The sequence below is a fragment of the Terrapene carolina genome, unplaced genomic scaffold (genome assembly GCF_002925995.2).
Source record: "Terrapene carolina triunguis isolate 2854851 unplaced genomic scaffold, T_m_triunguis-2.0 Scaffold212, whole genome shotgun sequence".
NCBI lineage: Eukaryota > Metazoa > Chordata > Testudines > Emydidae > Terrapene > Terrapene triunguis.
The window spans coordinates 6,519,579-6,534,200 of NW_020664563.1; the positions used below are offsets into that span (position 1 = coordinate 6,519,579).

The 14,622-nt window shown below is 46.1% G+C and overlaps 1 protein-coding gene across 2 annotated transcripts in view; it reads left to right on the forward strand.

The window, feature by feature from the left end:
- Window positions 1-14,190: 14,190 nt before the first annotated feature.
- The window catches only part of LOC113407540 (protein-associating with the carboxyl-terminal domain of ezrin-like), a 30,511-nt gene continuing 30,079 nt past the window's right edge, over window positions 14,191-14,622 (forward strand). For both annotated transcript variants that reach the window (XM_026656160.2, XM_026656164.2), the window contains exon 1: window positions 14,191-14,285. The gene's annotated coding sequence lies outside the window, so the exon portion shown is untranslated. The remainder of the gene's footprint in view (window positions 14,286-14,622) is intronic.

The window sequence follows — 14,622 nt, forward strand, 5'->3', positions numbered from 1 at the left end:
CTACTCATTGTCTCCCTCCCCTCAGCCATATGGGATTGGGAAAGAAATGGCAGGGAGGAGCCAGCCAGAGCCTGAAGCTGGCACAGCAGCTGCACAAAGAGACCATGGTTCAAGCAGGGACCAATGGACAGTGCTGTCATCAGACTGATTTCTGCCATTTTCATGCTGAACATTCTCGCCCTGTGCCAACGGGCTTTTGCTTCAATCGCTCCCTCACAATCTCCAGCCCTTTCTTTTCCTATATTTCCATCTAGCTAATCCCCTCACAATATAACTGCAGGGAAAGGATTTAAATAATAAACACCCACCAATTACAAAACTAACATGATGTTTGCTGCCATCTCATTGTTCACTCAATGTACTTACCTTTTCCTCCAGCCTCCACCCTTTGTCTTGTCTATTTAAATTGTAAGCTCTTTGGGGCAGGAAATGTCTTATTCTCTATGTGTGCGTACAGTTCCTAGCACAATGGGGTCCTCTTCATGGTTGCCCACTAGATATTACAGTGATAAACATGATAAATAAGGGCAAAAGGTGATGCAAACACCTGTACCTCAGCCTCAGAGTAGTGCAGGCAAGCAATAAGAGCCAGCAATCTAAATCAATATGTCCAAAACACCACAGAGCAGCCAGCAATCAAGAAAGAAACTCAATTCCCCATAATAGCCACATGGTTATAGAACATCACAAACTCTGTAGCCATAGTACATAGTGCAAGTAGAAATCATCCCATGCCTGTTGCTGAAAGGTGTTTCCATCATTACTCTGCAAAAATATGCACTGAGGCCAAAATTTTCAAATGTGAATGAATGCTTAAAGTTAGGCACTTAAATTCATACTTAGGCACCTGAATAAATGTCCTGATTTTCTTAGGTGCTGAGCTCCCACAACTCCCCTGGATTTTAGTTTTTGTGCTTAACTTTTAGGCACCACTGTTTATCCAGTCTTGTTTTAAGGCTTCTGAGCTGCCCACCTCTGCATTCTTCATCTGAGGGAGTCCACACTTGTGGACCTTATTTGATGTCCCACTTTGTTATGTAGCCAACGCACGAGACATATGAGGGGTGTGAACACCTGCTGTACTTGGCCCTTTCCCTTCCCATTACCCTGCTTGATCTAAATGGTAACAATCATCTTGTTGCCAATGTGTCAGCCCCTGCAGTGCCTAGCTCAGGCACTAGCACTGATGATCCAGCTCATTGGCAGATTCAGATGGCAATCTGAGAGAAGAGGGTGGTGCAGGGGAAGAAGTCCTTTCTCTCTTCAAAAACAAGGAGTCTGGTGGCACCTTAAAGACTAACAGATTTATTTGGGCATAAGCTTTCGTGGGTAAAAACCTCACTTCTTCAGATGTATAGAGTGAAAGTTACAGATGCAGGCATTATATACTGACACATGGAGAGCAGGGAGTTACTTCGCAAGTGGAGAACCAGTGTTGACAGGGCCAATTCAATCAGGGTGGATGTAGTCCACTCCCAATAATAGATGAGGAGGTGTCAATTCCAGGAGAGGAAAAGCTGCTTCTGTAATGAGCCAGCCACTCCCAGTCCCCATTCAAGCCCAGATTAATGGTGTTAAATTTGCAAATGAATTTTAGTTCTGCTGTTTCTCTTTGAAGTCTGTTTCTGAAGTTTTTTTGTTCAATGATAGTGACTTGTAAATCGGTAATAGAATGACCAGGGAGATTGAAGTGTTCACTTACTGGCTTATGTATGTTACCATTCCTGATGTCCGATTTGTGTCCATTTACTCTTTTGCGGAGGGACTGTCCGGTTTGGCCAATGTACATGGCAGAGGGGCATTGCTGGCACATGATGGCATATATAACATTAGTGGATGTGCAGGTGAATGAGCCCTTGATGGTGTGGCTGATGTGGTTGGGTCCTCTGATGGTGTCGCCAGAGTAGATATGGGGACAGAGGTTTGCTACAGGGATTGGTTCCTGGGTTGGTGTTTCTGTGGTGTGGTGTGTAGTTGCTGGTGAGTATTTGCTTCAGGTTGGGGGGTTGTCTGTAAGCGAGGACTGGCCTGCCTCCCAAGGTCTGCGAGAGTGAGGGATCATTTTCCAGGATAGGTTGTAGATCGTGGATTATGCGCTGGAGAGGTTTTAGCTGGGGGCTGTATGTGATGGCCAATGGTGTTTTGTTATTGTCCTTGTTGGGCCTGTCCTGTAGTAGATGATTTCTGGGTACTCGTCTTGCTCTGTCAATCTGTTTCCTCACTTCCCCAGGTGGGTATTGTAGTTTTACGAATGCTTGATAAAGATCTTGTACGTGTTTGTCTCTGTCTGAGGGGTTGGAGCAAATTCGGTTGTATCTTAGGGCTTGGCTGTAGACAATGAATCGTGTGATGTGTCTCGGATGGAAGCTGGAGGCATGTAGATACGTATAGCGGGTCAGTAGGTTTCCGGTATAGGGTGGTGTTTATGTGACCATTGCTTATTTTCACTGTATTGTCCAGGAAGTGGTTCTCTTGTGTGGACTGGTCCAGGCTGAGGTTGATGGTGGGGTGGAAATTGTTGAAGTCCAGGTGGAATTCTTCAAGGGCCTCCTTTCCGTGGGTCCATATGATGAAGATGTCATCAATGTAGCACAAGTATAGGAGGGGCACTAGGGGACGAGAGCTGAGGAAGCGTTGTTCTAAGTCAGCCATAAAAATGTTGGCATACTGTGGGGCCATGCGGGTACCCATAGCAGTGCCACTGACTTGAAGGTATAAGTTGTCCCCAAATCTGAAATGGTTGTGGGTGAGGACAAAGTCACAAAGCTCAGCCACCAGGCGTGCTGTGGCCTCATCAGGGATACTGTTCCTGACAGCTTGTAGTCCATCCTCATGTGGAATATTGGTGTAAAGTGCTTCTACATCCATGGTGGCCAGGATGGTGTTTTCAGGAAGAACACCGATGGATTGTAGTTTCCTCAGGAAGTCGGTAGTGTCTCGAAGATAGCTGGGAGTGCTGGTAGCGTAGGGTCTGAGGAGAGAGTCCAAATAGCCAGATAATCCTGCTGTAAGAGTGCCAATGCCTGAGATGATGGGGTGTCCAGGGTTTCCGGGTTTATGGATCTTGGGTAGCAGATAGAATACCCCTGGTCAGGGTTCTGGGGGTGTGTCCATGTAGATTTGTTCCCGTACTGTAGCTGGGAATTTCTTGAGCAGATGGTATAGTTTCTTTTGGTATTCCTCAGTGGGATCAGAGGATAGTGGCCTGTAGAATGTGGTCTTGGAGAGTTGCCTGGCAGCCTCCTGTTCATAATCCGACCTGTTCATTATGACTACAGCACCTCCTTTGTCAGCCCCTTTGATGATAATGTCAGAGTTGTTTCTGAGGCTGTGGATGGCATTGCGTTCTGTACGGCTGAGGTTATGGGACAAGTGATGTTGTTTGTCCACAATTTCAGCCTGTGCACGTCTGCGGAAGCACTCTATGTAGAGGTCCAGTCTGTCATTTCGACCGTCAGGAGGAGTCCACGCAGAGTTCTTCTTCTTGTAGTGTTGGTAGGAGGGTTCCTGTGGGTCAGTGCACTGTTCAGTGGTGCGTTGAAAATATTCCTTGAGTCGGAGACGATGAAAGTAGGCTTCCAGATCACCACAGAACTGTATCTTGTTCGTGGGGATGGTGGGACAGAAAGAGAGTCCCCGAGATAGGACAGACTCTTCTGCTGGGCTAAGTGTGTGGTTGGAAAGATTGACAGTGTTGTTAGATGAGTTGAGGGTACCACTGTTGTAGCCCCCTGTGGCAGGTAGGAGTTTAGATAGCTTACTGTCCTTTTTCCTCTGTAGAGAAGTGAAGTGTGCATTGTAAATGGCTTGTCTCATTTTTGTAAAGTCCAGCCACGTGGAAGTTTGTGTGGAAGGTTGGTATTGTATGAGAGTCTCCAGTTCTGAGAGCTCATTCTTGATCTTCTCCTGTCTGCTGTACAGTATGCTGATCAGGTGGTTCCTCAGTTTCTTTGAGAGTGTGTGGCACAGTCTCACACCATAGTCAGTGTAATATGTTGATTGCAATGGATTTTTTACCTTCAGTCCATTTGGTATGATGTCCATCTGTTTGCATTTGGAGAGGAAGATGATGTCTGTCTGTATCTGTGCAAGTTTTTTGTTGAGGTTGATGGATTTCCACTCCATACGGCTAAATTTAGTGCCTTGCATGGTGTCAGGTATCAGGGGGGTAGCCGTGTTAGTCTGTATCTACAAAAACAACAAGGAGTCTGGTGGCACCTTAAAGACTAACAGATTTATTTGGGCATAAGCTTTCGTGGGTAAAAACCTCACTTCTTCAGATGTATAGAGTGAAAGCCCTAAGATACAACCGAATTTGCTCCAACCCCTCAGACAGAGACAAACACGTACAAGATCTTTATCAAGCATTCACAAAACTACAATACCCACCTGGGGAAGTGAGGAAACAGATTGACAGAGCAAGACGGGTACCCAGAAATCACCTACTACAGGACAGGCCCAACAAGGACAATAACAGAACACCACTGGCCATCACATACAGCCCCCAGCTAAAACCTCTCCAGCACATTATCCACAATCTACAACCTATCCTGGAAAATGATCCCTCACTCTCGCAGACCTTGGGAGGCAGGCCAGTCCTCGCTTACAGACAACCCCCCAACCTGAAGCAAATACTCACCAGCAACTACACACCACACCACAGAAACACCAACCCAGGAACCAATCCCTGTAGCAAACCTCTGTCCCCATATCTACTCTGGCGACACCATCAGAGGACCCAACCACATCAGCCACACCATCAAGGGCTCATTCACCTGCACATCCACTAACGTTATATATGCCATCATGTGCCAGCAATGCCCCTCTGCCATGTACATTGGCCAAACCGGACAGTCCCTCCGCAAAAGAGTAAATGGACACAAATCGGACATCAGGAATGGTAACATACATAAGCCAGTAAGTGAACACTTCAATCTCCCTGGTCATTCTATTACCGATTTACAAGTCACTATCATTGAACAAAAAAACTTCAGAAACAGACTTCAAAGAGAAACAGCAGAACTAAAATTCATTTGCAAATTTAACACCATTAATCTGGGCTTGAATAGGGACTGGGAGTGGCTGGCTCATTACAGAAGCAACTTTTCCTCTCCTGGAATTGACACCTCCTCATCTATTATTGGGAGTGGACTACATCCACCCTGATTGAATTGGCCCTGTCAACACTGGTTCTCCACTTGCGAAGTAACTCCCTGCTCTCCATGTGTCAGTATATAATGCCTGCATCTGTAACTTTCACTCTATACATCTGAAGAAGTGAGGTTTTTACCCATGAAAGCTTATGCCCAAATAAATCTGTTAGTCTTTAAGGTGCCACCAGACTCCTTGTTGTTTTTGTAGATACAGACTAACACGGCTACCCCCTGATACTTTCTCTCTTCAGGAAGCAGTGTGAATTTTGGGTAAAGGTTCAAGCTGACTATTTTGTCCAAATGGCTCTGACCATTCCTATTGACTATGGATTTGCTGCAGATGCTGCAGCAAAGTGTGATGCTTGCTGTGCTCATTTACAGGTCAATACAATGGGAGTTAGGCACATAAATACCTTCTTGGATCTCAGCCCTTGGTCTGCTTCCCAGCAGTGGCGGCATCTGAGTTCTGGGCACAGATTGAAAACTGTCTAGAATAGGATATAAGGCATGTTGCCAACAAACACATTCTAAAAGGCTAGTGCAGACAAGGCAGTGTATACTCTGACATGTTAAACTGGTCGCGTTAAATGCCTAGAGAGGAGCCCAGGTATTAGCACAGTTTGGAACATCTTAGTTACATGTGCTAACATCCTTTAAATCCTAATCTAGACGAGGCCGGGGGGGTGGGTGCGTTGGTGTGTACCTTGATTTATACTATATTTTAGGTTCATAATGACTGAGCAAACCACATCCTAAAGCCCCCGTGCTATATGGAACAGGGATAACATTTTTGAGGTATGAAAAGCCCAGACCTCCCACTGTACTATAGTAATTCCTTTTAATGCTCATTCTTCTGTCCAAAATACTCTAATGAAATCTCTCCCCTGAGTCATTTTACTATGAAACACAGAGAGCAATTAGTTTTAATGGAATTGAAAAGATCTCCTTATGATACACACATTATGTCACTAAAGAAAATGCATAGTATTTATGGGGGGAAACTCACACAGACCACCTGCCTTGTGCAAGTAGTTTTCACCTAGTCACCCACACTGTTTAGACTAGTCTAGCAGCTATTGCTAGACTCCCTGCCACTCTGCAGTGCCTATGTGGGAGACTGAATACGCACAGTCCTGACAAGCAAGCTGGGGAAGAAAATTGGCTCACTAAAGGCAGTCAGAGGAAGCTTGTATATATAGTTAGGAGGGGAGACACCTATTCCTCAAGCCCCTAAATGACATGGGTAAAACTAGTTTTCACATAGGGTGAAGGGGAATTTAGACTAGGGAGTTGAGGCCACTCAACAATCTGCCGCCAAGGCAAAACTTCATTGTGCCATCTTCAACCTTCTAGAATAGAGGTTGTCAACTGTGGGTGGTCTTGGACTTTCTTGGGGTGCATGATGAGCCTTCTGATGGTTCGTAGAAGTGGGGTGGGGGGGCAAGCACCAGGTTTCAGTGCCATTCACTCAAATTTGAGTGAGTGGCGTTGTGACCTGGCTTGCAGTGTCACTCAGATTTGCACCAGCTGCCCCAGGCAGCTGCCTGCTTTGCCTATAGCTAAAGCGGCCCCTGCAGGGAACCTCTTTTGCCCATGACGTAATTCAGAGAGCAACGGAAGAGTAAATAGAGGATATGAATTATCAGTGCAAACTTTGTACACCAGTCTAGTGATCTACAGGGTATGGTCCAAGCTAGAGTTTGATTAGAAAGCCTGGGAAGAGGCTGAATGCAGCGTGTACATTGTGTGCAAGCAGGTAAGCCATTCCTGTTAAAGGCCCATGCAAGTTCTGTTGTGTTCTGCTGGGTACAACTCAAACCACAACCATGAATTTCTTGTTCCTCTGAAGTGCATTGGACTGAACAAAACAAAAATCACAAAAGCTTGATCATGGTCTACAAGCACCTATGTGGGGAAGAGATTTCTGATAGCAGAGGGCTCTTTAATCTAGATGACAAAGGTGTAATGAGATCGCATGGCTGGAAATTGAAGCTAGACAAATTCAAACTGGAAATAAGGTGCAAATTTGAACAATGAGGGTAATTAAGCACTGGAACAATTTACCTAGGGATGTGGTAGATTCTTCATCACTTGAAGTCTTTAAATCAAGATTGTTGGCCTTTCTTAAAGAGATGTTCTACCCCGACTAGAAGTTATGGGCATGATGCTGAAATTACTGGTGAGATTCTATGGCTTGTGTTATGCAGGTCAGACTAGATGGTCATAATGGTCCATTCTGGCCTATGGGAGAAATTATTGTTAACATAACCTCTGAAAAAGTTCACCATCTGGTGTCCTCAACTATCTTGCTATCCATACCCACAGAAGATAGACTATACTACCAATGAGAGACAGAAGAAATTGAGACAGGAGGCACTTTCTGCATCAGTGTCTGAAATATGACTGAAAAGAGACTTCCTCAAGTAATCAGGAGTCAAAAAGTGTCCCATCAAAAAGTAATGATGAAAAACCACTCCTGACCCTGGGCAGGGCCGGCGCAACCCATTAGGCGACCTAGGCAGTCGCCTAGGGCACTACAATTTGGGGGGCAGCGACCGCGGCGGTATTTCGGCGGCGGGACCTTCCGCCACCTCTCTGGGAGGCGGCATTTCGGGGCGGGACCTTCTGCCGCCTAGGGCAGCAGAAAAGCTGGCGGCACTCCTGACCCTGGGAGAAAAAAGAGAGATGACATCACACTATGCAGCAACCTGCCAGCAGATCAGAAATGAACACAGAGGATCAAGCCTCAAACAGAATATGTAGCCATATCCTGGATGGCTCTCTGCTACTTCTAACAAAGAAATGAGGGCTCTGCCTCTTTTTTACACTTTGGCAACACTTGCATACCTTGTCATGCCAATAAAGTCTCACTGAATTGAACTGATTAAACACCATGGTATTATTGTATGAGTAAGTGTTACATTTAGCAATAAAGTTTAGATTATAGTGAACAGAAGCTTAGCAAGCAGTCAGACTATAGGAGGCCTCATCATAATTCACTTATAACAGATAAATAAATAAATGAACCTAGAACCCAGCTGATTCATAGAGATCTATGCTTTCTAACAGCTCTGCTTTTATAGATTATAGCACATAGGGCTGTTCTCTAAATGCCAATCAGATCAACCCCTGAGACTAGGGGCCACTGTTGTTTTCCTGTACCAGTATTCCTCCAGTAAAGGTAAAGTTGTGGCTCAAGAACATTCTCATTGCATGATTGATGTCTCTTCCTTCTAAAATAAATGCCTGAGTTTCATTTGGCCACTTCTGTAGCAACAGAGGGTTTTTATGCCTAGTCTACACTTGAAACTTTTGCCAAGTGGCTTAAGGGTCTGATATTTTCACACCATTTCTATGCTGGCAAAAAGCCTAGCATAGATGCAGTTATACTGGCAAAAAAAAAAAAAAACTTTTGCTGGTACAGCTTTTTTGTTTGGGGAACTGGTATAAGTTTTATTGTAAAAGCACTCTTTCGCTGGTATAAGCTGAGTCTACACTAGAAAGGTTTGCTAGTATAACTATACTGGCTAAACAAAACTCTACCTTGAGACAATATTCTTCTATAATGAACCTTAGTGGCCTCATCTGCTCCCTAAAATTTTAACTTAGAGCTTGTCTTCACGTACAGCACTACAGCAGTGCAACTGTAGCACTTTAGTGAAGATGCTTCTATGCCAACACGGTAGCTATGTTGATGGGAGAAGCTCTCCTGTCGACATAGCACTGTCTACAAAGGGGGCTAGGTCAGTATACGTCATTCGGGTATGGATTTTTCACATCCCTGAGCTATACCAATTTAGGTGTGTAGTGTAGACCTGCCTCAGAGTTGCTCAACTGTACTCCTTACCAATACTAACACTACAAATCCAGGAAGGCACCAATTATGCTACAATTCACGTCTGCGTTCATGTCCCATACCAGCCAAATACTGTAAATACCCAAACATGCTCACAGACTCCTCAGCTCCACCACACACTCCCTTCTGGTTTGATCACAATATAGATTTCCGATTGTATCTTTTCTATGTTTGCACAGTGCTCAGAAAAATGGGGCTGTGATATTGTCTGTGGTCTGTGCATACCCCCATAATAGAAATATTTATTTAACCAGCCACAATGCACACATCCAGTTCCTCACAAACATTCATATGCACAGCCTGAATTCCAAACTCAGGTGGAGTTAAATTACCTATATATGAATTTGTGTATATGTTAGGGCTGTCAAGCGATTTAAAAAAATCGTGATTAATTATGTGATTTTTAAAATTGCAATTAATCGTGTGATTAATCGTGCTGTTAAACAATAATAGAATACCATTTAAATATTTTTGGATGTTTTCTACATTTTCAAACACTGATTTATATTTATTTTAATTACAAATATTTGCACTGTAAAAAATGAAAGAAATAATATTTTTCAATTCCTCCATTTCAAGTACTGTAGTGCAAACTCTTTACCATGAAAGTCAAACTTACAAATGTAGAATTATGTACAAAAAAACCTGCATTCAAAAATAAAACAATGTAAAACTTGAGAGCCTACAAGTCCACTCAGTCCTACTTCTTGTTCAGCCAATCGCTCAGACAAACAAGTTGTTTATATTTGCAGGAGATAACGCTGCCTGCTTTTTATTTACAATATCACCTGAAAATGAGAACAAGCGTTTGCATGGCACTGTTGTAGCTGGTGTTGCAAGATATTTATGAGCCAGATGTGTTAAAGATTCATATGTCCCTTCATGCTTCGACCACCATTCCATAGGACATACGCCCCTGCTGATGACAGGTTCTGCCCAATAATGATCCAAAGTAGTGCGGACCGACGCATGTTCATTTTCATCGTCTGAGTCAGATGCCACCAGCAGAAGGTTGCTTTTCTTTTTTGGTGGTTCAGATTCTATAGTGTTGCTCTTTTAAGATTTCTGAAAACATGCTCCACACCTTGTCCCTCTCAGATTTTGGAAGGCACTTCAGATTCTTAAACCTTGGGTCGAGTGCTGTATCTATTTTTAGAAACTTCACATTGGTACCTTCTTTGCATTTTGTCAAATCTGCGGTGAAAGTGTCCTTAAAATGAACAACGTGCAGGGTCATCATCTGAGACTGCTATAACATGAAATACATGGCAGAATGCAGGTAAAACCGAGCAGGGGGCATACAATTCTCCCCCAAGGAGTTCAGTCACAAATTTAATTAATGCATTATTTTTTTTAACAAGCATCATCAGCATGGAAGCATGTCCTCTGGAATGGTGGCCAAAGCATGAAGGGGCATACAATGTTCTAAGATCAAAGTGTAGGCTCTCCGAGCTCTGGTCAAGTGTCAGTAGTCTCTTGGTCTATCCAAGGCCGTGATCAAGTGTTTTGATGTTTTTGGTCTTTTGGCCTCGAGATGAAAACCTTGTCTTTGTTTCTGGGACCTTGAAGTGAAAAAATTCTCTAAGTTATATCTGGCGCATAAATACATTGCAATGCTGGCTACAAAAGTGCCATGCGAACGCCTGTTCTCACTTTCAGGTGACATTGTATATAAGAAGCAGGCAGCATTATCTCCCGCAAATGTAAACAAACTTGTTTGTCTTAGCAATTGGCTGAACAGAAGTAGGACTGAGTGGACTTGCAGGCTCTAAAGTTTTACATTATTTTGTTTTTGAGTGCAGTTATGTAACAAAAAAAATCTGCATTTGTAAGTTGCACTTTCACGATAAATAGATTGTACTAGAGTACGTGTATGAAGTGAACTGAAAAATACTATTTCTTTTGTTTATTATTTTTACAGTGCAAATATTTGTAATGTAAGCAGAGTCAGAATGAGCTCTGGTGGTGAACTGTGGAAAGGGACTTCAGGGGCTGATCTTGTTTGCATGGGCACACCCACCCTGCCTAGCATGATGGGACTACTTGCCCATATGTTCACTTTGGCTGCTGTGGGATCCCCAGTCTCTTTGTTATTGGGGCAGGAGTAATAAAGTGTTGTTATCCTGGTTATGTGAATCAAGGACAGTAGAACTGTACTTGGCATTTTATGATGGAGGGACTTGTCCTCAACTAAGTAGCACTCGCTAGGCAAGGGACATGGGTTCCAAAGCCCAGTGAATTGAGAGAGGTTGGGGGCACTGGCATGTGTACCTGGCAGCTTGGGCACCAAACACCACTTTCATCCCAGCCCAGCCCATCCCTCCCCTCCGGTGTAATAACAGGGCTAATTGAGACTCCATTAGGAGTCTTGTTATGTGCTGCAGAGCTGAAATCACTGATTCCTAGGTCTAAGCATTAGACCTAATTTGGGCTAGTGGTTCTGCGTGTGCCAGCACTGAGGCTCCCCTACTAACAGCTGACATCACTAAAGAGCTGAAGTTACTGAGAGCTGTGTTAAGCAGGGATGGGCCTGAAGACATGTTGGTGAGTGGCTAGTAGGATGGCTGGTGGAGAGATGCGGATAGCAGGATGGCTGGCGGAGAGGTGCGGCTGGTGGTAAAGACTGCAGCAGAACCCCACAGAGAGGCATGGCAATTGGCCATCGACCGGAGCAGTGGAGCATGTAAGGTGCCCCTTTACCTCCCCCGCCTTTCCACTCAAGCTGGAAGGTAAGCTCTGCAGATGAACTTCTGAACTCTGGGGCTGCACTGACCAAGGGCAGAAATCGTGGGTGGGGTGACTGTTGGGTTGCTGGACTTAAGACCCTGATGGGAAAAGGACACTGCCAAACTTACTTGGAGGTGGGTCTTTTGCTCTTGGTTTGTGTTATGCATCCTGTTTGTGGGGTTTCCCTCGTTTATTAAAAGGCTTTTGCTGCACTCAGACTCTGTACTTGCGAGAGCGGAAATACTGCCTCTTAGAGGCGCCCCGGGGGGTGGTATGTAATTGTCCCAGGTCACTGGGTGGGGGCTTGAGCCGGTTTTGCACTGTGTTATTGAAAAGGAACCCCTAGATACTGAACCCGGCCCTTGTTGTTGCTAACTCTGATGGGCAGAAGGGTTACAGTAATAAATATATAAAGTGAGCACTGTATACTTTGTATTCTGTGTTGTAATTGAAATCAATATATTTGAAAATGTAGAAACATCCAAAAAGATTTAATTTCAATTGATATTCTATTAACAGTGCAATTAACTGTGATTAATCACGATTAATTTTTTTAATCAGGATGAATTTTTTGAGTTAATTGCGTGAGTGAACTGATTAATCAACAGCCCTAGTATATATTTAATTGGCTATTTATTAGCTGTGGAGGTGAATTCTATAATATGTCACAAGATCAGAGAGAGTTCAGATTCTGCATTTGAGTGTAACAGCAAGGAAGTGGATATCTGCATTATTGCTACCGGTAGCTCTATGCTGATCTGTGTATCCTGCATTTTCAAGGCTCCGCCTTCTTCTGAGCTTTAGGAACCACTGTCAGCCTTCTCCTATCCTCGTTCCCTTCACCTCCAACCAACTGTACTGAAGCCAGATCAGCCCCCTTCCTCCCTTGGCAATTCCCCTCTAGTAGGTGTTTGTTTTTTGCATTTGCAGGTAGAATGGTGCTCACTGCTAACACCCTTTCAGATGTCTGGGTAAGGGAGTTGGTCCACAACTGATCATCAGAATTCCTAGGGAGTCATATCTCAGCCTTCCAGAAGAATGAAGGACAGTGTCTGGAACATAAACCTCAGACTTGGGAGACTTGGGTTTAGTTCCCTGCTCTACCACAGACTTCATGTGTAACCTTGGGCAAGTCACTTAGTCACTCTGTACCACAGTTTCCCATCTGCAGAACAGAGATAATAGAACTGCCCTGCCTCACAGGCAGGTTGTGACGATTATAAACATTAAAGGTAGAGAGATGTTCAAATACTATAGTAATGGGGGACTTGTAAATTCATAGAACACCAGATTTACTATATAAAACTTTACAGTTAACCAAAGGGAACCCCCTGACCTTGCCACTACAGTTCAAAGCTTCCTGACAGAAGACAGATATGCTGGACTCTATGGAATGTCCCTTATAAAACCTCTGGAAATGAAGACGTTAGACAACAACGTTAAATCTCATGGGGCATGTGAAAGCCTAGGCCCAGACAGATTTTAGGTGGACTTCTACAAAACCTGACTCAAAACAGCACAGCAGTGCTACAGGCCAACAGTTTTCTGCTATGCCTGGAGGCTGCTCTCCTCTTTAATGAGGATTCAGGTGACACCATTTGCTCATGTGAGGCCGCCCCAGAGGTGGAACAATGGATGCAAAATTCACGTCCTGATCATGATGTCAAACAAATTTGTTGCCATGACATCTGTTGTTGGACCACCAAACTGCTCTCCTGCACCCAAGGCTGACGAGAGCGGACTCTCGTCCTGGGGGCCTGAGGTCAGTTCCTCCACTAATGTCTGTGTAAATGGGGTGAAACGGGAGGTGGTGGGGCCCAGTGAACATGATGTACAAATTTCTCTCATCAGGACTGCCCACCCCTGCAGAGTGTGGGGCCCATTCCCGCCCTGGGGTCATTGGGCACTAAAGCGCTGGTTCAGCTCTGCTGTGAGTGGCTGGTGCTGGGGGGCTCAGATGTGCCCCAGGACCCTGGGCAGGGGCTGCTGTGGGGGCGCCGCCTTTGAAGCCACATTGCGGGGGGGGGGTGGTGACGTCACGTCACCCCGGGGGAGGTGCAGGGCATTGCTGCCCCCTCCAGCTCATGGCCAGCAGGCACTGCGGTCTCCCCGCACGGTGACCATAGCGACCCCTGAGGGGATGCTGAGGTCGGGGGAGCGGGGCTGCCTACGTCACTCAGGAGCTGGGTGCAGCCCTGAAGCCGGCCATACACCCCCTCCCCCTCGCCCCCGCCTGCCTCCCTGCCCCTATCCAAAATGGCCGCCTCCAGCCTCAGGCGCTGGCAGGGCTCCGCCCTTCCGACCGCATCTCAACTTCGCCCTGTGCCTCCGCCGCCTTACCCCGGCCCAAGATGGCCGCTGCCGCTCTGCCTGTCCGGGAGGCGTTCCTGCCGCCGGCAGAGTGACTCTATGGTGCGGCGCGGGGCCGGAAGCCGGAGAGGCGGGCGGCGGCGGCGGCTCTGTGGGGAGAGGCGGCGGCTGTCGGCGGGGCTGAGGCCGGCGTGGAAACTCGAGTCCCGACCCCTCCCCCAGCGGAGCGGGCAAGGCAGGTGAGGGGGGCTCCGTGTCCCCTCCCACCACGGGGCCAGTGGGGCCGGGGAGGGGGGCCGTTGGTGGCAGGGGGTAATGGGGGCAGGGTTAGGGAGTGGGTGAATGGGGGCGTTATTGATGGGGCAGGCAGAGGGTAATGGGGAGTGGAAATGGGGTGAGGGGCGGGCAGGGTTAAGGAGGGGTAATGTGGGGGAGAGGCAGGGGTTATCGGGGCAGGTGGGGTTAATGGGGGCAGGGTTAAGGAGGGGTAATGTGGGGGAGAGGCAGGGGTTATCGGTGGGGCAGGTGGGGTTAATGGGGGCAGGGTTAAGGAGGGGTAATGTGGGGGAGAGGCAG